The following is a 22,320-nucleotide window of genomic DNA, read 5'->3' on the forward strand; positions in this document are numbered from 1 at the left end:
ATGTGATTCTCCCCACCTATGAGAGCTCACCCCCTAGCACTGAAGGGATGGAAGGGATCCTTAAAGAAAGTCACAATGACAATTATGAGTTTTCTTCTAGAGCCATATATGTGTTTAGGATAGATGAGGTGTCAGGAGAGAAACTTGATTTCAGTAGAGCTTCTCAGGAAGATCTCAGTGTATTTTTATCTGGAATGGGGACTAAAATACTGTATGAAGAAAACTAAATTATAAGAATTTTATCAGGGCTTCCCTGGTGGTGCAGTGGTTGAGAGTCCGCCTGCCGATGCAGGGGACACGGGTTCGTGCCCTGGTCTGGAAAGATCCCACATGCCGCGGAGCGGCTGGGCCCGTGAGCCATGGCCGCTGAGCCTGCGCATCCAGAGCCTGTGCTCCGCAATAGGAGAGGCCACAACAGTGAGAGGCCCACGTACCGCAAAAAAAAAAAAAAAACAAAACAGTTTTATCAGATAAGGATTTTCACTGGCTTACTGTGAGTACTGTTTCTACTACTTTTATCACTACTACTGGAGGCTAACATTTACTGAGTGACAACCGTCTGCCAAGCAAGGGGCCAGGCGCCAAAAATTTCTCCCCACACCGTCTGACCCTATAAAAATTAGGAAATGAAATCTCATGCAGTGTAAACCCATCAGTGGTTCTTCATATAGCCAGTGGAGGAGTCTGAATTTGAACCCAGATCCATCTTGACTCCAAAGGCTAAAATCTTCTTGCTTGCCACATACTACTATTTTTCCAAATATAATGATACAGTAAGTGTTATCATTTACTGAATACCCACCAAGGGCCACACACTTTGCATATATTATTTTATCCTCATAACAAGGAGGAAATTAAAACATAAATAACTGACTTAAGGTCACATAGGCTGTTATTTGCAGAGATGGAATTTCAATTTCTGTCTATGTACCTCATTTTCTTTTTTCCAACACAGGCTAGGTGTGCTGGAAGCAGAGGTGGGTGTTTGGATTGCTTGCTTTGGAAAATATGTTTCATCAATAACATAAAGTTCATGAAAAAGAAAAACACTGGTCTTTCTATCCTTTCCTTTTGCATCCCTTCTACAATCATATCAAAAAAGACTCTTGTTCTCTCCGATTAACTGTTCTATTTTTGTTAGGAGATGAAGGCAAACTAGTGATGGAAGGGAAAAATAAGAGATTTTTTGTTTAGCCACAGAAAGGCCAACTTTGTCTTAAAGATATTTAAGCCACCAAACCCCTCCCTTCATGAGCTGAGAATATTAATCTGAATTCCTGCAGAGGAAAAATTAATCGTTTTGCGTATGGGGAAAATGTGGTGTTTCTTGGAACATGTGAATCCTTCCATTAATTTAATGGAAACTCAAAGTGAGGGAAGTATCTGGAAGACACATTCTATGATAGTCATCATAAATCTTGTAAGAAACCAAAGTATAAATTGGACGCAAGCACAACTCAAAGTTCTAAGCAGAGTCGAATGATTATTGTCAAGAAAGTGTGGAGACTTCCCTGGTGGCACAGTGGTTAAGAATCTGCATGCCAATGCAGGGGACACGGGTTCGAGCCCTGGTCCAGGAAGATCCCACATGCCGTGGAGCAACTAAGCCCGTATGCCACAACTGCTGACCCTGCACTCTAGAGCCGGCAAGCCACAACTAATGAGCCCGCGTGCCACAACTACTGAAGCCCGTGAGCCTACGGCCCGTGCTCCGCAACAGAAGAAGCCAACGCAATGAGAAGCCCGTGCACCACAGCGAAGACCCAATGCAGCCAAAAATAAATAAATAAATTTAAAAGTAAAAAGAAATTGTGAATTTTGCCTTTTGCTTTGTAGAACTAATTGCGTACTCTGCCTCCGTTAACAAACTGACACAAGGTGGGTTCATCAATGTGGGTTGCAAAGCAGTGTGTAAATTAACTATGGGGTCTTTCAACATCCAGTGCATTAAAGAAGAAATCTGTGGGAAAATGTTAAAAACTTGTTCAGAAAGTTAAGTGTTGGGTAATTCCAACAGTTTAGAGATATCTGCCTGTGGAAAACAAGACGACCATCTGCAGCTTAGTAAATGTGTGGTGGGTGAATTCCAGAGTGATGCTGGGTGAGATTTGCAGGCTGTTCCGTACATATCACCAGTCATAGCTGTGATAGTATTTTTTTCTGTTATAGCAATTCCTTTTTTGATACTCACAGGGCTTATGTCAAGAAAGAAAATGTTCTTCCTTCCTATAGCTTCTGATTAACCTATCTTGTCAGCACATCCTGCTTTCTTGAGATTAAAAAAAAGAATCTAGGGCTTCCCTGGTGGCGCAGTGGTTGGCAGTCCGCCTGCCGATGCAGGGGACACGGGTTCGTGCCCTGGTCTGGGAAGATCCCACATGCCACGGAGCGACTGGGCCCGTGAGCCATGGCCGCTGAGCCTGCACGTCCAGAGCCTGTGCTCCGCAACGGGAGAGGCCACAACAGTGAGAGGCCCGTGTATCTCAAAAAAAAAAAAGAATCTAGTAAATTTTTTAAAATGCTAATTTTTGTTTTCCATCCCTATGAAAGAAGAGGAATACAAATTCTTGGCTCTGCTAGGTTTGTTGCCCTGATTATCAAACCACACTTCACATTCCTGTTAACAAAATTACACACTTGGTAAGGGGACCACCTAGCAGCTTCTATTTTGTCCTTGAAATTCCTAAACTCCTAGGAAGAAAAAAAAAACGCAGCTCCAAACTCAGTTAGGACTGGCTTAGCTTTAAATTCAGTGAATAATTACATTTCTATGTTAGTGGTCTCTTTCTCCCTTCCTCTCTACCCACCCCTCCCTCTACTATATATGTGTGGATGTGTGTGTGTTTGTGGATGTCTGTCTACTCGATGTGGAAGAAGGGGCCATCAATTTTAAAAAAGCTCAAAACCTACCCTTCCTGCTGTCTCCAGTGAGCCATCAAAAAGCAATGGTTCATTTTATCACTTGATAAAAATGTCAGTATATCATATAGGGCACTATATTAAAATATATTGGAATTTCCCATTTTAAAATACGGAGCACATAGTTATTATTCCAGTTTGGAAATTATCCCGTCGTGTGACCTGGGACACGTCACGTACGCATAACATCTACATGCATGCTTGTGTTTGCACCTCCAATGTTCCTCTCCGTGAAGGAGATCGGGCTACTGTTTAGAGCCTGAGTAGAATCACTTATCGTCCAGCTGTAGTCACTCCCCCACCCACTTCTCTGGGAGGAGCGTGCTAGTTCTCTTCGTGACCTGCTCCAGCCAATGGAGTTTGAGAGAAGTAACCGTGTGTGCGTTCTGGCAGGAGAGCCTAAAGATTAAGAAACATTATATGTTTTTATTCATGTATCTGGGGTCTTCCAAACTTTGTCATTAGAAGAACATCCCGAAGTAGCTGCAGGCCTAGAATGAGACTCATAAAACAGGCCTGGAAGGACCCACAGCGTGAGGCAGAGGCTCAGAAGTCCCACTGCCAGCAAACAGGCAAAGCCATGCTAGGTGATCTGTAAACAAGAGAACAATGGGAACGTATGTATATGTATAACTGATTCACTTTGTTATAAAGCAGAAACGAACACACCATTATGTAAAGCAATTATACTCCAATAAAGATGTAAAAAAAAAATTAAAAATTAAAAAAAATATTCTGAAACCCAATGTTAAGGCAGTTATGGCCAATTAAAAATAAATTATATAGACCAAAGATTAACCCCAAACTTTATGTTTTTTGCTCTTAGGTAATTTGTCAGGAATGGAGTAAACTGTGACTGTGTCTAATATCCTCAAATGTAAAATGGGGAGAATAGCAGTACCATTTTATAGTGTTGTTCTCATAGGAATTAAATTAATAATAAAAATGGATGTAAAAGTGTCCCCCCAAAACCAAGAGAACAGATGGTTATCATTTTATGCCACGGGGTTTTGGGGTGTTTTGTTGCACAGCGTTTAAAGTGGCAGTACCGGAGCAACATACCAGCATAGCTTATAGCATTAATATTCTGTGATTCTAATTCTATGCTTTATTGTGGATTATGCCTATCAACTACTTACTCATCTTAAAAAGGTGTAAGGTTTGCACATGAATAATAATATGGCTTCTTGGTAACTATCAGAGGTTTTGTTTTCCATGTATTTTTCTGTGTGTGCTTATGTAGTCTAGGCTTAATTCAGGGATTTGATATTAATAAACCAACTTCTCTGACAAGCACGTATTAGGAAGTCAGATGAGAAGTTATTTTGGGGGCGGTATCCTCAACTCTAAAACTCTTTCCATCATGTTCTGCCCAAGTTACTTGACTTCTTTAAAAAACTGGAACACATCCTATTTAAATATCTCCATTTTTCCCCTCTGACCTAGCATAGGCACGAAGGACTTGGAAATTTTGACAAATATACTAGTAGCCTCTGAAAAATCATGGTGGCGATTAGAATGGACATATCCACATTACACCTTTTGCTAGTTTATTTTGTGCATTTAGATGGTTGATGCGGCAGATGATTTTGATGTGAGTAGCTCTCTAGATGACTATCTTGGGGGTACTGACATCTTCTGATTTATGTAGCTGGAAGTGGACCTGCAAGGTAGTAAATCCCACATTAGCATGAGCAAAAGGCAAATTGAGTGATAATCCCTGAACAATGCTGAGAAACTCTCAAATTCTTGCCTTCCGCTGTTAACGCCTCCTGTTCACAGGTCACTTCTTGCACTGCACTGAAAAGTGGCTCTTAAAGCCATATATTTGCACCTGCCTCAAGGAATTAACTTAGCTGCTCTCCTTGTTAGCATACTTTGTACACTTCATTACTTCAGAGACCTTGCTAAAACTGTGACCCTGTGTAGCTGTTGTTGCCTTCTTTGTGAATCGAAAGCTAACCAAGCCTAAGAGCCAGATTAAGTGGCATGGAAATTTAAGAAGACAGCTGGTGCCCTACTCTGAAATGGAAATACTACACTTAGATCTCATGTTTCATTCTTATGCAGTAGAGATATATTAAGCCCCAAGAGGAACAACACAACAGAATTCTTTCAGGCATCAATAATCTTTTTCTTCTATTCTTTAGTCATTGGAAACCTGGCCATAGATTGCAATTGGCCATTATGATAGGTAGGACAAGAAGGAAAATTATCTAACAAGCTACCTCTATCTATCTATCTATCATCTATCTATCTACCTATCTCCTTCCCTCCCAATCTTGCTATCTAGAAACATGGCGGGGGGTAGCTTGTTTATTTTCTGAGATTAGGAGCCCCTAATTTAAAAATCAGTCTAGGCTATTATGAATTGAAGATCAGATTTTTCTCTTATTAGTGCTGCTAGTAGGAAAATGCTTTATAGGTTTTTTCTTTGCAAACTGATTATGCTGTGGAGGAAAGTAAATTCTTTAAGACTCATCCTCCATGAGCCTAAACCACAGATGACTTTTAAAATGACAAAAATTAGTACAAATGGAAGTGGGCTTTCATACTGGCTATTTTAAATATTCATGAAAAAGGCTGCTAATTTACTTTTGACTACTGTCCACATTTTCTGACATGGATATTTTCTGTCTGAATGCATATTTTACTTCTCAAGAGAGAGAACAGACAGTGGAAGGGAAATAGCATTATCGACTACCTACACCAAGAATTTTGCTATGAGAACAATGTAGAATTTTTTCATTTAATTTTTTAAGGATTAACATTGCTATCAATCAGGATAATAATTACATTTACCATTATTACACAACCTTCAAATAGAGAATTTGCATAGCTTTTACTCATCTATATTATATCACTATAAAACTGGAATGGTGTTATTATTTATTATTTCAAGAAGGAAGACACAGGGTTTTAGGTATTATATCCAAGGCCATATAATATTCAGTGATCGAGACAGGCTTAATACGGTGTCTAGATGTCCCAAGCCATGCTTGGTATGTGGTATCTAAAGAGCTGACTTATTTCCCTATCTAGGAAAATGCTTAGTTTTCTGATAACTTTCACTTATCGTAGATCTCAGCAGCAGAGTTTAAACTCCATTATATCTCATGATAAAAATAATTGCCATTTCCTTTGCAGTATAACAAAAGTTCTTAGAGCAAAAACAATAATAATAATTTAGGTCTATTCTTCAGGCAAGTTTGAACTTGATTGCCAAAAATATTTCCCCCAACTCCACTGAAGCTATTAACTAGGCCACCCCTATTCTTATGTTTCATAGCATACTTTGTTACTTTTTCATGACTTTAATTTATTATTTGTATATCTAATCAATGTTTATCTTCTCTGCTGGAAACACAATGAGGTCAGGTATTATCTATCTTAAATAATAATAAATCCAGTGAATAGCAAAATTTTGTATATATAAAATGTCTTTAAAATGAATAAATCCCATTTTCTGCTAATCTTGGGCCTCTTGTTATTTGTGTATTTGCTTAACAAAACCAGCTGGTCATGTAGAAAGATTCACACTAACAAATATAACCCAAACTGAAATAATGGAAGCCCATGGATTTGATGTAGTTTTCCTGGAAATTCTAGCAGAGCTGGTGCTTAACTCCATTTATGGTGTATTGACATCTGTATTTAATGACCATTAAGTCTCCACCGAATTGATATGGGGGAATGTACCATATAGCCATTGTTACATTTTCCTTCTTGCCTTTGCAAACTTATGACACTTAACATTCACTTGGTTTTCTCGGGGAAGACCAAGTCCAAGTCATCACTGCCTTTTCTCATGCATCTGTGAAAGTGTATGTATGTGTGCAATAGAAATAGCTCTCATCCTGTCCTCAACATCAGTTACAGCCTAGACAAATGCTTCTGATGACTGGGATTTACCTAGATAACTTTCTGAGACCTTAATTTACTCTGTCTATAAGATAGCCTCTTTTGCCAATCAAACAGCAGTCTTCCTGATGGAAGCATTGACACTGACATGAGTTAACTTGCCCAACATTAGACATCTAGGAAGTTGATGAGCTAAGATCAAAATTAGGTTTATCTTATTCCATAGACTTAGCACTGGCTCATTATTTATACAACAAAGGTAATAACAGTGCTTGATTCAGGCCACAAGGATTATATTCATATAGGTCAAGCTCTGAGTACAGTCTTGCTAATTGTAAGTTAAGTAAAATCGATTCTAGCTATATACAACTCTACTGGTCATATGCAGTGCCTGAACCTGAAATAGGACAGCAACATGGGGGGGAAGAAAAGGGACACTTCATGCCAGTCAGGGATTGTTAACTCTAAGTTGTAGGCAAGAAGTAGTTACTCCAGAAAATACAATACCAGTTCTTGCTCACCAAATAATTGGTTATTTTTATTCCTTTGTTTTTTCCCCTCTGATTCAGCATATTTTAATGTTGGTGTTGTCCATACACTTAGAATGCCTCAAGTAATGAAGGTTGCCACAATAAATTCACTCAAAAACAAAAAAGATGTATTACAATTCTCCTGTGCTCCTCTGACCAGAAGTGAATTGTGTTTGGAGTTGCTGACATACTGGGGATGACTGTGGCTCTCTAGGTGGCTTTTTCATCAGAAGTGGCCTGAAAAGGGTGAAGAATGTTATCCTATTCTTTAGGAACCAACAGAGGCCAGATATGAAACCAGGCAAGAGGGAAGCATAACACCAAAGATGTTCTTATATAATATTCAGATTTAGGAGATGGAATAACAAAATTGAATGGGAAGCCCATTGAGCAAAACCATAGGGCAGGAAGCTGAAGCTGAAGGACAGACCAGTCAAGGGGAGACAGGTCCAGGAAGGTGACACAAGTTGTGGTATACACTGATCCTGAACGATGTCGTAAAGGTTTAGAGCCAAACCCAAGTCATCAGAAAGAGAAAAAGTGGGAAAGTGAGAGAGAAGATCAAGTCAGCCAACCAGGCTGTTCACAGAGAAGGGAAAGGCCATTCAATGAGATAATTTTCACTGGCTTTGTCAGGGCTTAAGATTCAAAGGTGTAACTAGTGGTCAAGGGAGAGGGCTTACATCAGATTAGAGTCGTTTAACTACTCTGAGCCACATAGTCAAGACCGAACTTCTCTTTAAAGTAAAAATATTGAAAAAAAAAAAAAGTAAAAATATTGGATTTTTTCCAATAAACTAAGAGGATCATCTTTAGTTCTAAATTCCATCATAGAAACAAATGACAATGGAAACACAATGACCCAAAACCTATGGGATGCAGCAAAAGCAGTCCTAAGAAGGAAGTTTAGAACAATTCAATCTCACCTCAAGAAACAAGAAAAATCTCAAATAAACAATCTAACCCTACACTTAAAACAACTAGAGAAAGAAGAATAAAGAAAACCCAAAGTCAGTAGAAGGAAAGAAATCATAAAGATCAGTGCAGAAATAAACGAAATAGAAATGAAGAAAACAATAGCAAAGATCAATAAAATTAAAAGCTGGTTCTTTGAGAAGATAAACAAAATTGATAAACAGTTAGCCAGACTCATCAAGAAAAAAAGGGAGAGGACACAAATCAATAAAAATAGAAATGAAAAAGGAGAAATCACAACTGACACTGCAGGAATACAAAGGATTATAAGAGACTACTACAAACAACTAAATAAAATGCCAATAAAATGGACAACCATGAAGAAATGGACAAATTCTTGGAAAGGTACAAGACTGAACCAGGAAGAATTAGAAAATATTAACAGACCTGTCACAAGTAATGAAATTGAAACCGTAACTAAAAATCTTCCAACAGGGCTTTCCTGGTGGCGCAGTGGTTGAGAGTCCGCCTGCTGATGCAGGGGACACGGGTTCGTGCCCCGGTCCGGAAAGATCCCACATGCCGTGGAGTGGCTGGGCCTGTGAGCCATGGCCACTGAGCCTGCGCATCCAGAGCCTGTGCTCCACAACGGTAGAGGCCACAACAGTGAGAGGCCCGCGTACCGCCAAAAAAAAATCTTCCAACAAACAAAAGTCCAGGACCAGATCGCTTCACAGGCGAATTCTATCAAACATTTAGAGAAGAGCTAACACTGATCCTTTTCAAAATCCTCCAAAAAATTGCAGAGGGAGAAACACTCCCAAATTCATTCTATGAAGCAACCATCCTCTCTTACCAAAACCAGAAAAAGATATCACAGAAAAAGAAAACTATAGACCCATATCACTGATGAACATAGATGCAAAAATCCTCAACAAAATACTAGCAAACAGAATCCAACAAGACATTAAAAGGATCATACACCATGATCAAATGGGATTCATCCCAGGGATGCAAGGATTCTTCAATATATGCAAATCAATCAATGTGATACACCACATTAACAAATTAAGGAATAAAAACCATATGATCATCTCAATAGATGTAGAGAAAGCTTTTGACAAATTTCAACACTGATTTATGATAAAGACTCTCCAGAAAATGGGCATAGAGGGAAACTACCTCAACATAATAAGGGCCCTATATGACAAACCCACAGCAACCATCATTCTCAATGCTGAAAAACTGAAACCATTTCCTCTAAGAGCAGGAACAATATAAGGATGTCCACTTCCCAGTCTTATTCAACATAGTTTTGGAAGTACTAGCCACAGCAATCAGAGAAGAAAAGGAAATAAAAGGAATACAAATCGGAAAAGAAGTAAAACTGTCATTGTTTGCTGATGACATGATACTACACATAGAAAATCCTAAAGATGCCACCAGAAAACTACAGAACTAATCAATGAAATTGGGAAGGTTGCAGGATACAAAATTAATGCACAGAAATCTCTGGCATTCCTCTACACCAAGAGTGAAAAATCTGAAAGAGAAATTAAGGAAACACTCCCATTTACCACAGCAACAAAAAGAATAAAATACCTAGGAATAAACCTGCCTAAGGAGGTGAAAGACTTGTCCTCAGAAAACTATAAAACACTGATGAAAGAAATCAAAGATGACATAAATAGAGGGAGAAATATACCATGTTCTTGGATTGGAAGTATCAATATTGTGAAAATGCCTATACTACCCAAAGCAATCTACAGATTCAATGCAATCTGTCTCAAACTAACAATGGGGTTCTTCACAGAATTAGAACAAAAAATTTTGCAATTCATAGGGAAACACAAAAGACCCCGAATAACCAAAGCAATATTGAGAAAGAAAACAGAGTTGGAGGAATCAGGCTCCCTGACTTCACACTATACCATAAAGCTACAGTAATCCAGACAGTATGGTACCGGCACAAAAACAGAAATATAGATCAATGGTACAGGATAGAATATGCAGAGATAAATCCACACACATATGGACACCTAATTTACGATAAAGGAGGCAAGAACATACAACGGAGAAAAGGCAGCCTCTTCAATAAGTGGTGCTGGGAAAATGGGACAGCTACATGTAAAAGAATGAAATTCGAACACTCCCTTACAAGATACACAAAAATAAACTCCAAATGGATTACAGACTTAAATGTAAGACAAGACACTATAAAACTCTTAGATGAAAACAGGAAAAACACTCTTTCACATAAACCACAGCAAGATCTTTTTTGACCCACCTTCTAGAGTAATGGAAATAAAAACAAAAATAAACAAATGGGACTTAATTAAACTTAAAAGCTTTTGCACAACAAAGGAAATCATAAACAATACAAAAAGACAATCCTCAGAATAGGAGAAAATATTTGCAAGTGAAACAAAGGACAAAGTATTAATCTCCAAAATATACAAACAGCTCATGGAGCTCATTATCAAAAAAAGAAACAATCCAGTTAAAAAATGGGTGGAAGACCTAAATAGACATTTCACCAAGGAAGACATATAGATGGCCATGAGGCACATGAAAAGATGGTCAACATCACTAATTAATAGAGAAATGCAAATCAAAACTACAATGAGGTATCACCTCACACCAGTCAGAATGGCCATTATCAAAAAATCTAGAAACAATAAATGCTGGAAAGGGTGTGGTGAAAAGGGAACTCTCCTACACTGTTGGTGGAAATGTAAATTGATACAACCACTATGGAAAACAGTATGGAGGTTCCTTAAAAAACTAAAAATAGAACTACCATATGACCCAGCAATCCCATTACTGGGGATATACCCTGAGAAAACCATAATGCAAAAAGAGACATGTACCACAATGTTCATTGCAGCACTATTTACAATAGCCAGGACATGGAAGCAACCTAAATGTCCATCGACAGATGAATGGATAAAGAAGATGTGGCACATATATACAATGGAATATTACTCAGCCATAAAAAGAAAATGAAATTGAGTTATTTGTAGTGAGGTGGATGGACCTAGAGTCTGTCATACAGAGTGAAATAAGTCAGAAATAGAGAAACAAATACCATACACTAACGCATATATATGGAATCTAAAAAAAAAAAGAAAATGGTACTGATGAACTTAGTTGCAGGGCAGGAATAAAGATGTAGACATAGAGAATGAACTTGAAGACACGGGGTGGGAGGGGGAAGCTGGGGTGAAGTGAGAGTAGCGTTGACATATATACACTACCGAATGTAAAATAGTTAGCTAGTGGGAAGCAGCAGCATAGCATAGGGAGATCAGCTCAGTGCTTTGTGATGACCAAGAGGGGTGGGACAGGGAGGATGGGAGGGAGGTTCAAGAAGGAGGGGATGTGGGGACATATGTATTCATATGGCTGATTCACTAGTTGTACAACAGAAACTATCATAGTATTGTGAAGCAATTATACTCCAATAAAGATTTATTTAAAAAAATTTACCAGAGAAGATATATGCGATGGCAAAGAACTACACCAAAAGTTGCTCAATATCATTAATCATTAGGGAAATGCAAATTTAAATCATAACAATACACCCACTAAAATGTCTAAAATTAGAAAGATTGACAATACCTGGTGCTGGTAAAGATGTGGAAAAATTGGAACCCTCATACTGCTGATGGGAATGTAAAATATGACAATCACTTTGGAAAATAATTTTGCAGTTATTCATATAGTTAAATATACATTTGCCCACCATATGACCCTGCCATTCCACTCTTAGGTATTTAGGCAAGAGAAATGAAATTTTATGCCTACACAAATACTTTTACATAAATGTTCTTAGCAGCGTTATTTATAATAGTGAAAACTGGAAATAATGCAAATTTCCATGACACATGATTGGGAAAAACCATTTGTGACATAACTATAAAATGAAATACTACACATAAGATGGAATGTAATAGTGATATATATACACAACTTGAATGAATCTCAAAAATATTAGGCTGAGCAGAAACCTGACTAAAAAATACAAATACTAAAAAAAAAACCAAAAACTAAAATATCGTTCTTATGATATTATAGAAAAGCCAAAGCTAATCACTGTGACAAAAGATACATTAGTGGTTCCAGAGTGGGTGTCAGGGCTAGGGTTAGAGGGAAGAAATGGACAGTAGGAGAGCAGGATAACACTTTTGAGGTGATGGATATAGTCTTTATCTTAATTGTTGTGGTAGTTACTCAGGTGTGTACATTATTCTAAATGCATTTAAATGTACATTTGAAATTAGTACATTTTATGTAAATTACAGAACAGTAAACTCGATTTTTAAAAATAGTGCTACAACAGGAGAAAGGACAAACTTGATCCCATCCATTCAACCCAGTCTCTACATGAACCAGAGAGATCTCTGAAAAATATGAAAATTGTTTTATGCTTAAAATCCATCAAACACTCTTCACTGTCCTCAGGATAGAGTACCAACATTTTAGCATGGAATACAAAGTCCTTGACTATCTGGCTCTCCCCAAATCTGCTGATTTCACCCTAATTTTCCAGATCACTTTCAGTTCTCTAGACACACTAAGCTTTAATTTACATCCACATCATTGTACATGTTATTCTATCCACCCAGAGCCCTTTTCCCCTTCTCAAGCCAAGGATGAATGTTATTTTCTTCCCTCTTTGAGCACTGAGCTATGAGGTCTGTGAGTGCCTGACCCACAGTAGCTCCTCAAAAATGTTGAATGAATGAAAACCTAGATTTTGGAGGTCACTGAAAACAAACAGGATGATTTGTTTTTTCCAGAAAAATTTACTAGAAACATTATAATTCCCTGCATGATATTTAGCATTTCAACTTTGGGTTCAACCGAAAATACAGTATTCTGAAAAGTAAAACCAGTAATACTATAATCTCTTGTTTTATCCAAGGTTTAGTTGCATTTTACAAGTATAATCCTATTTAGTGGGAATAAGAGTCAGAGGCCCAGCTTTTATGAATATCCTTTATTTAGACAGCAAGAAATACCCCCTAGAAACAGACTTGAAATATTCTTCTACCTGGGGTGCAGGGTAGCAGAGCAAGGAGCATCTGGATCATTTTCAAGGCACTTTATGGCTTATGGAGAACTTTTGCGGAGTTACCTTAATCAATAGTTACAAAACCATTGTGATGTAGATAGCCAAGTATTAATCCTTATTTTTTTTCGTAAGAGAATTCAAAGACCCAAGGAGGTTAAGTGATTTTCCTATATACACACTGGAAGGCCTAGAAATGGAACTATGGTCTTCTGACTTTCCATAATTCCATTTTGCTAATAATGACAGAAAAGGAATCATATTAGTAATTTAGGGAGAACTCATGTGCAGTTTGTGAACCTTTAAACCATTTAGCATACAGTTTCTTGGGTGGAGATCATCCTACCCCATTCTGGAAAAGATACAAAGGTTGGAGTAATATGTTCCACACTACTTACTGGCTGAGTTGCCTTGGGCAAGCCACTTACACTTGCTAAATACCAGCTTCCTCCTAAGCAAAATTGGGAATATAATAGCAGAGATGCCATAGAATCATTGTGAGAACTCTCATATATAATGCATGTAAATAAACTATTAAAATACACGTTGCATAAAGTTAGCTTTTGAAATTATAATTGCCTGGTGAGGGGAGTCAGTTACAGTGACCTCTGTAGAACACTGGGTATGAGAAGAAGCTGTAGAAAATCAGGATCACTTTTTTCATGTGAGAGCATTAAGCAATCACTAGATGGGCACTAGATGTGATCAATAGATCTACAGGTGATGAAATCTCAGTCAGATCAGGGAGCTGCGATGGAATAAAATTCCTGGCAGGACAATTTACTGTGAATGCAGAAATGGAGCTCGAAGGAGTTTTCTGAAAGAAATAATTATAATCCTCCCCAAATCAGAGAGTTTGACAATTGGCTTTTGCAATCTCTTCGCATATGGCTTCTGTTCTCATTACCTAAACGCCACCAAAGACTTGACATTTCATTGTTGTTTTCTTTGTTGCAGAAGAATTGTTTGGTCATTATAGAAAAAAATATACAGAACAAGAGTCTCATAACCTCTCTATCCGTATATAAAATTAATATTTTTGTATATGTTCTTTCTCTCTTTTGCTCAGATATTTCAAAAATAGAGATTCATGGGCTTCTCTGGTGGTGCAGTGGTTGAGAGTCCGCCTGCCGATGCAGGGGACACGGGTTCGTGCCCCGGTCCGGGAGGATCCCACATGCCGCGGAGCGGCTGGGCCCGTGAGCCATGGCCGCTGAGCCTGCGCGTCCGGAGCCTGTTCTCCGCAACGGGAGAGGCCACAACAGTGAGAGGCCCGTGCATCACAAAAAAAAAAAAAAAATAGAGATTCACCAGTGACTTTAGTCACGAAATCCAAGTGACTTTCTTGAATCTCCAATCTCTCTAAAACTTTAACCCTCCCTTCATTCTTCATAAATTAGTCTTCCTTTGATTTAACACCTAATAGTAAACTTACCTACTTCTCCAAACTTAAAATTCAATATGTCTTAAAATGAAATATTCTGTCCCAAATGCTCTTTTCCTCTCCTGTGTCTTTTTCTTCTGTTAATAGCATCACCTCGTCCTTTTTCCTTTCCCATTGCCTGTATCCAGTTACCAAGTTCTCCACCACTCTCTCCCACCTCACCTCTCCTTTATTTCAGTGGCATTATCTTAGTTGAGGCCCTTGTTACCAAATTCCCTGACATTTGTAAGAAGATTCTCTTTTTACTATTTCCAGGCTCTCTCCAATTCAGACTGAGCTCCTCAGTCAGATTCACCCTTTACAACATAATTCTGATAATTTTATCTCTATTTAAAACCTGCAATGACCAAGAAAAGCCCTAACTCTTCGGCATGGGCACACCAGGCCCTTACCATCTGGTTTCAGCTGCCTGCTTCACTGCTTTCCACGCATCCCCTTCACTTACTTTATTCCCCAGAAAGACCAGACTCCTACATACTTCCTACACGCTCTCCACATGGTCCTACTCCAGGCTTTCTTCCCACTGTTTATTTCGCATTCAAGTCTTGGTTTGCCCCATATCCACATGTTGAAATACTACCTACCTTGCATGGCTCAGACTAAATGACGTCTCTACAAAGGACATTATGATGCTTTCATTTGGAAAATACTCTCATTTTCCTTTGTCTCCCTGTGGTGAGTTCTTGCTAACTTTCTATAGAACTTGTCCCTTTCTGTTTTGCATCACAAATAATTAAGTGCATAAAGTCCATCTGGACACACTGAGGAAAGTTGTTTCTTTACATGTGAATCCTCCATAATGTACAGTAACTTGTTCATGGTCAGGATTCATTAAACACTCACTGAATGAATGAATGAATGAATGAATATCTGACTTGAGCTGACGTGGAGTTAATAATTAGACTATGTCTATGATTTTCGTAATCAGAGCATCTTAATTTCAATATGCTTAGTAATAAAGGAAAAAAGACAAGTGTGTATTTCAGTGTTGATGTAGTATTTCTGCTACAGATGAGCATGTATTTCTGCTCTATTATAGTAGATCTAATAAGGAAATGCATAAAAGATAAGAGGATAGGCTATTAATTACCAAGAGTCTTTGGAGAAGAGTTCTCTGCTTTATTTCATTAGTGACGTCAGTGAGAAATTATGCAAAGGATGTGTTGATGAGAATTAGTCTCTATAGGGTTATCCCGAAGCACTTTTACATCACAATATTGTAGAGATCGTATAAAGACTGTACCAGTTATATAACAAGAAATGAGTCTCTGTTAAAGAAGCCATTCTCCACAAAGCATAAACTGCCTTACATTATGACGGCATTAGACTAAAACTTCATTTGGAAGGATTTTGTGGCCAACATGTTTTCAGGTGTGAAAGTTCCGTATTCCTAATATTTTTTGACCCTATTTCTAGGTAAGGTTTTGAGTCAATAGATAGATGAGCTCCCTAAAATATAACCTGAACTTTGGAGTATAAAAGCATTTACTCTAAGGAGTATGCAAGCAATAATGAATAACCTGGTTTAATACTGAAAAATACAAGAATATGAAGTCTTACAGTTTTTGTCAAATTCCCAAAGCTGTGAGCTGAGAATACAGGGCAGCAATAAGCGTTCTAATATCTGGCAATTCCCCTACCACTCCTGGTCCTTCATTGCAATCGACTGATGAAATGACACATGTTCTAACTCTTACTTCTCTCCTGTCTCTTCACATATCTGCAGGCTTTCTATATTGATGGAGTTGCTATGGAATCAGCATGAGTTCTGGGCTTCAAGGATATGTATGGGATAGAAGAGGGAGAACTGTCTGAATATATATCACACTAAATAAAAATGTTTTTACTGGGAAACTTTTCTAGGAACCCAACAGAAGAAATAGTCATAGGCTAAAGATAATTTTAACAGGAAGTGACTTCTCTCTCAGTCTTTTAGTTTTTTTCCTATATAAATTACCCTAGGATTCCATGTGCTTTGATTGTTGTCAAAGTGAACTTCTTAATAAAGAGCCCCTTTGGCTATATTGGCTGACATTTTCTAAAACCTCATGAATTGGCATTTTATTCTAACAAGGATATAATAAACATTTAAATTTCTTTAAGGTCATGGAATAGAATTTAGGCATTTGGATTAAAATTATGCTGCTAAAATCTTGCATGTCTTGAAAAAATTTTAAAAGCAAAACCAATGTTCTAAAGTAATCCGATGTTTAATAATTCTGCATCAATTTATTTTCACTTCTAGCGGCTTTGGAGATTTGATTTTAATCAAGATGATGCTTACGCACATTTGGAAAAGAAATACAATAACACTCTGATATAATCATGATCATTTATATATTCCAAATAGCCCATCTGGCCAGAAAGAAAGTGGCAGAATCTGTAAGGCAGTGTGTAGGGTTGCTTCATGCTAAGGTTAGCACTGTTGGAATCTATTACAGGTCATAAGCCAGATAAATACAAAGGCGGATTGAAGCTTCTTTTGTCTAACACTGGTCAAGATTAATCTTGTTAATATGCCAGTTTCTGAATGAATATCAAATAAAAGTTTAAAGGTCCACATACTCACTTGTAACCAGGGAAAGGTAATGTAAAAATGTCATGTTTTATTCACCAAAAGATGAAAATGAATGAGAAAAGAATGAAGATATCTGATTTTGGCAAGAGTGCAGAAAAATTATATTCCCAGGAATCTTGGCGGTAGACTAAATTGATATGGCCCATTTGGAATTTTTAAAAAAGGTATAAACATTTAAAATGTATTCCCTGTAAGCAGGAAATTCCATATCTGTAACCTTACCCTGCTGAAATATGTGCTAAAAGAGTAGGATTAATAACGAACATTGATTGAGTGCTCTGTATTCTCCAGCATTGTTCTAAGTGCTTTACAAACATTAGCTCATTTTATTATCACCATAACTCCATGGGGTAGATACTATTATTATCAAGAAACTGAGGCCCAGAGCAATGAACTGTGTGCTCAAGGGCATACAGTAGTGGAGTCAAGACTCCAACACTGGACCCAGCATTCTTAACCATTACATCTCATTGCTTCTCTCGGTAGAGCTACATGTGTTGCACATGACACAAAAGGCTACTCATTGCAGCAGTATTTGTAATAGAAAAAAACTGGAACCATCAACAGGAAAATTATTAATGAATTACAGGTATTTCCAACTTTAAACTTCTGCCAAACTTCCATCTGACACAAACCTACAGAAATGCTTGAAATATATAATAATTTTTTTTTCTTTTTTTTTTTTTTTTACTTTAGGTGCCGATGGTTGTGTTTATCTTATGCGTCAGCCCTTGGTGCATTATTATCAGTGGTCTCCACGTGGCATGGTTCTTGTTTTGTTCATTAGTTTTCTTTTTCCTCTCTCGTCTTTCCTCTGTTTCTTCGTCCCTCTCCATGCATTTGTTGCACAGACTGTAGTTGGTGTGTTCTTACAAAAGATGGATTGTTGTTCGTATGCATATTTTAATGCACACAAAAGAACTATGCTATATATCTTGTTGTGATTTCTACTTTATTCACCTAGCAATATATTTTCAAGATGTATCCAAGTCACTGTGTATATAATTAATCTGTTGCTTGTACTGATGCATGTACTACAAGGTGAGCAGCAACACAGTTTAGCATCTACTTCTCTCGTGGTGGATGCCTGATTGGTGCAATTTCCCGCCAACAAAAATAGCACCCTGCTGAGCTTTCTCACACACATCTTCTTTCGGATCCACTGAGCATTTCTTTGGACTGTACACACAGGAACAGAACTGTTGGGTCTCACAGAGTAGGTGAAAACTTCTTGTACAATAACTAAGTACTGCCAGACTGTTCTGTAGAACACCTCCACCAATGTTCTCCTTCAGCAGAAGTACATGAATGAATATTCGTAAGGCCTCATACCCCACCCACACCTGCCATTATCCAATGTTCTTATTTTTGTCAGTCTAATAGCAGTGACATGATACCTCACTGCTTTAGTTTCATCCTGAAAATCAAATTAAACATATCTAAACTTTAAAAAGTAGAAACAGGAGACTTGGTGGTACAAAAAATAAAAGGGGAGCCCAAAGTCAATGCGGACATTCTGTCGCTCCATCATAAATTGGATGCATCTATAGGCCCACTCCTATATGAAGATACGACCTTGAGTTTCACGAGATTCTTGCATACAGCTGAGATCCTGTGTCCTAGTTTGAGTTTTTCCAGAAGCAGGATGTGAGACAAAAATTTAAGTGCAAATAGTGTACGTAATATAGAAGTGGAAGGCAGGCATTATAGGACACATTCATTAGCCAGCCATTATGGTGTACAACTGGGGATTAAATCTGCAGGGAAACACATATGTTAGAATGACCCCACCCAAAGGGCAAGGGACTGGGAAATATATATACAAATGCCAGCGAATTATTGATTGAGAGCTGCTCCTTCTAGAAGTGTTAACTCCTCTGCACTTCAGGGCTGCCTGTGTAATAGGCATGGAGATGCAGATACAGTCACTGAAGTCAGCAAGAATAAGATGCATAGGACACGGATACAATCTCCTCGCACCACTCTGATTCGTTTGACCCAACATTGAGTTTCCTCCATTCTCTCATTGCTTCTTCCAAGTGCCATCCAGTTACAATTTCTCAAAATAAATTTACAACGGGTTTAGTGAGGAGAGTTACAGTTGATCCTAAGGCCATGACTGATAGACATTATCTGCCTTTTCTACCATTCATTCAAGACTTTCCTACCCCTTGGCTAGCGCTCGTGTTCATGACCACTGCCAGCCCCATGGAGTAACCTGGACCTTCCTGCCTGAGTGGTTGAGGACCAAGTTACCTTGGTTTTGTCAGGCTAGAGTTGCTGCAATTTCCCCTTTAAGATTGTGACTGGAAAAGGGAAGCACCAGAAAGAATTTTCTGAGTTCCAGATCCACGTATGCCTTCCTGTCCCTATTATGAGCAGCAAGGCTACCTCCTCACGATAATCAGAGTGGATTACCTCTGCCAGGAGAGCAGTTCCTTTCTTTTTCTGTGTGTTTGTTGTGTCGAAGAGCTCAAAATGACAGGCAGAAGCCATAACGTTAGGTTTAATGAAACCTTTACTATGTCTTCTGGGACAATCATTACTCTTCTGGGAACAAAGACCCCAGTAGAGTCTGAAATTATCGGGGAGGGGATAGGAAGTAAAAGTTCCCCAAGTGAGCAGGGTCACTCCTATGCCCATTGTTGGGTCCTAGATCTATATAGTGGTAGAGTGAATACTATATAATTACCATTGGTTAAAAGTGTAAATTTTATCTTGATAAATTAAAGCTGTTTATACCCTATGACCAGTGATTCTGGATGATGAGGTATTACAAACCCTAGGATATGTTTACAAGGAGACCCAAGATACTCATTGCAGCATGGCCTGTATTAGTGAAAGATTGGAAATAATATGAAAGAAAAGTGATAACAGCAGTATCATCAAAGTCCTTACTTCCCCAATCTTGGTTTTTAACTTCTTCTATTATTACCAATTCCTGCCATAAAAGATTTATGTAAGAATTTGATACATTGGTTGTAAAATGACTAGCATAGTGCTTGGAGAACAGTAGGCACTCAATAACTAGTAGGTTTTTTAAGGTTTTTGTTATTACCTAGAATGACAATATACTCTGTGACTGAAAACACACAAAAAAACAGAAGTGAATTTAAAATAATAAAAGAATCAGAGATCTTATGTTCCTTGTGAGAATCTCTAGCTCCCTCCAAGAGCCGTGTTTCATTTATCATATACTCAACTTAGAATTAGATGTGGGGAAAACCTTAGATGATTAGATGTCCCCCATTTACTAGGGCTCAGTGTAGTTTTAAGTTGTATAGCCTATGAAATTTGCAGAGTTGAAGCTTGTGTGATTGGGTGTGAACTTTGTTCATTATGGAGGTGCGGGAGGATGCTTTCTTTTAATGCAAAGCAGAGAGAGGCTCCAAGGTTTCCTGTGCCTGTGGAGGCTTGAGTCTCTTGCTAGGAAGAGCAGTACAACACAAATGAGGTTTCCAGCTGGTGCCTGAAAAACAATCCCTTGAGCGGATTCTCAGGAGGAAGCTTTACTGATGACTGAGTAGGGTGTCCCTGAGACAGAGGAAAAAGGCTCTGGAAACAGAAATTTAGGAAGCCTCATTATAGTCAACTGAAGCTGTGACTTAACAAAAATCTGAAAGCCTCTGATCACGGACATTTTAGTGCTTGATGTTTCTGGGGTGACCAAAACGGCCTTTTAAAGACCACCAATTTCTAATAAATCCCCAGACAATTCCTTTTCCATCCTTAATGTCCACCCTGGTATTCCTATCTGTAAAGCCCCACCCCCTAAAATTACTTTTCTGATGACCCCATCCTCATTTATATTTTACAACGGACTATATTCAGGATTATTCCTAAGTATTCACTGGTTTTAGTTGGTTAATGGACTCCACAGTAAATCCGTGACTAAAAATAGCTCTCCCCTCGAATGCCAGCCGAGGCAAAATGTGAGTCTTTCTTTATCATGACCAGTCTTATAGAGACATTTATTTTTATTATCTCAAAATTGGTCTGTCCTCTTCTGCTCTCTCATGACAGTTCTTTAACCACCGACACTGGCAAGACATAGAAAAAGATGCTTCTCAGGAAGACAGACTTAGTGCCGGTGCCATTAGACCAACAGGCCAGGATTATAGGATAGGAGGAAATACTTTTCTTTTGCTTGCTTATCTATATTTCATTGGTTGTTCTCACAACACATGTATCAATATTATAAAAAGAAAAAACAGCCTTTTGAAAATATTTCAAAGATAAACTGCTTCTTTCCTTCACAATTCAGTCTATCATAAAATAAAGAGCAATCTCATATTTTAAAATTTCTCTGCTGTTTTCAGCTCCTGATTGGTTATATTTCAAAACAACAAAAGATGGAATTCCCTTCTTCAGATATCACTTCCAAATAATTCAATTATCCTCACTTCTGGTTGTTTTGATATGATGTTGATAAACACCAAGCGCATATTAATATTTTAGCATTGTCCACAATACAACAAAAACCTGAGGGATGCAAAGTTTTAGCATAACAAGTCTAATCATCTGTGCACAATTACTAAAAAAACACTACCTGGTTGGTGGGATATTTCACTATCTAGTAATGATTTTGATTTTGTTGATAGAGATCTCTTTCTATGCTTTAGGGGGAAGAACTGGCTTTGGTAATCTAAATACTGAAAACTGAATAATAAGTATTTTAATTTTTGGAAGTACCGATACCTCCGTTGTCATCAAAAAAGTGTGATAAAGTCTTCTATATACAATAAAAATTATTTATGGTGTTTCTCTCATCAAAGGGCATTTCTGTATCTTTCTGTGACAATTATCTAAGGCTGTATTTAAGTACCTGACAATTAAAATAAAAACTATTAAGATGGTAATTTATACTTTTCTCTATTTCTTTTTTCTTTACCACTTATTTATTTCCAAGTAACCCTATCATTATGAAAGAAACAAATGATGAAATTTATTATGTTTCAAGGTTCCCAGAGGAGGGAAGCCTTCAACTGAAACCAGAGAA

This window comes from Phocoena phocoena, chromosome 9 (assembly GCF_963924675.1).
Source record: "Phocoena phocoena chromosome 9, mPhoPho1.1, whole genome shotgun sequence".
In the NCBI taxonomy this organism is placed as follows: domain Eukaryota; kingdom Metazoa; phylum Chordata; class Mammalia; order Artiodactyla; family Phocoenidae; genus Phocoena; species Phocoena phocoena.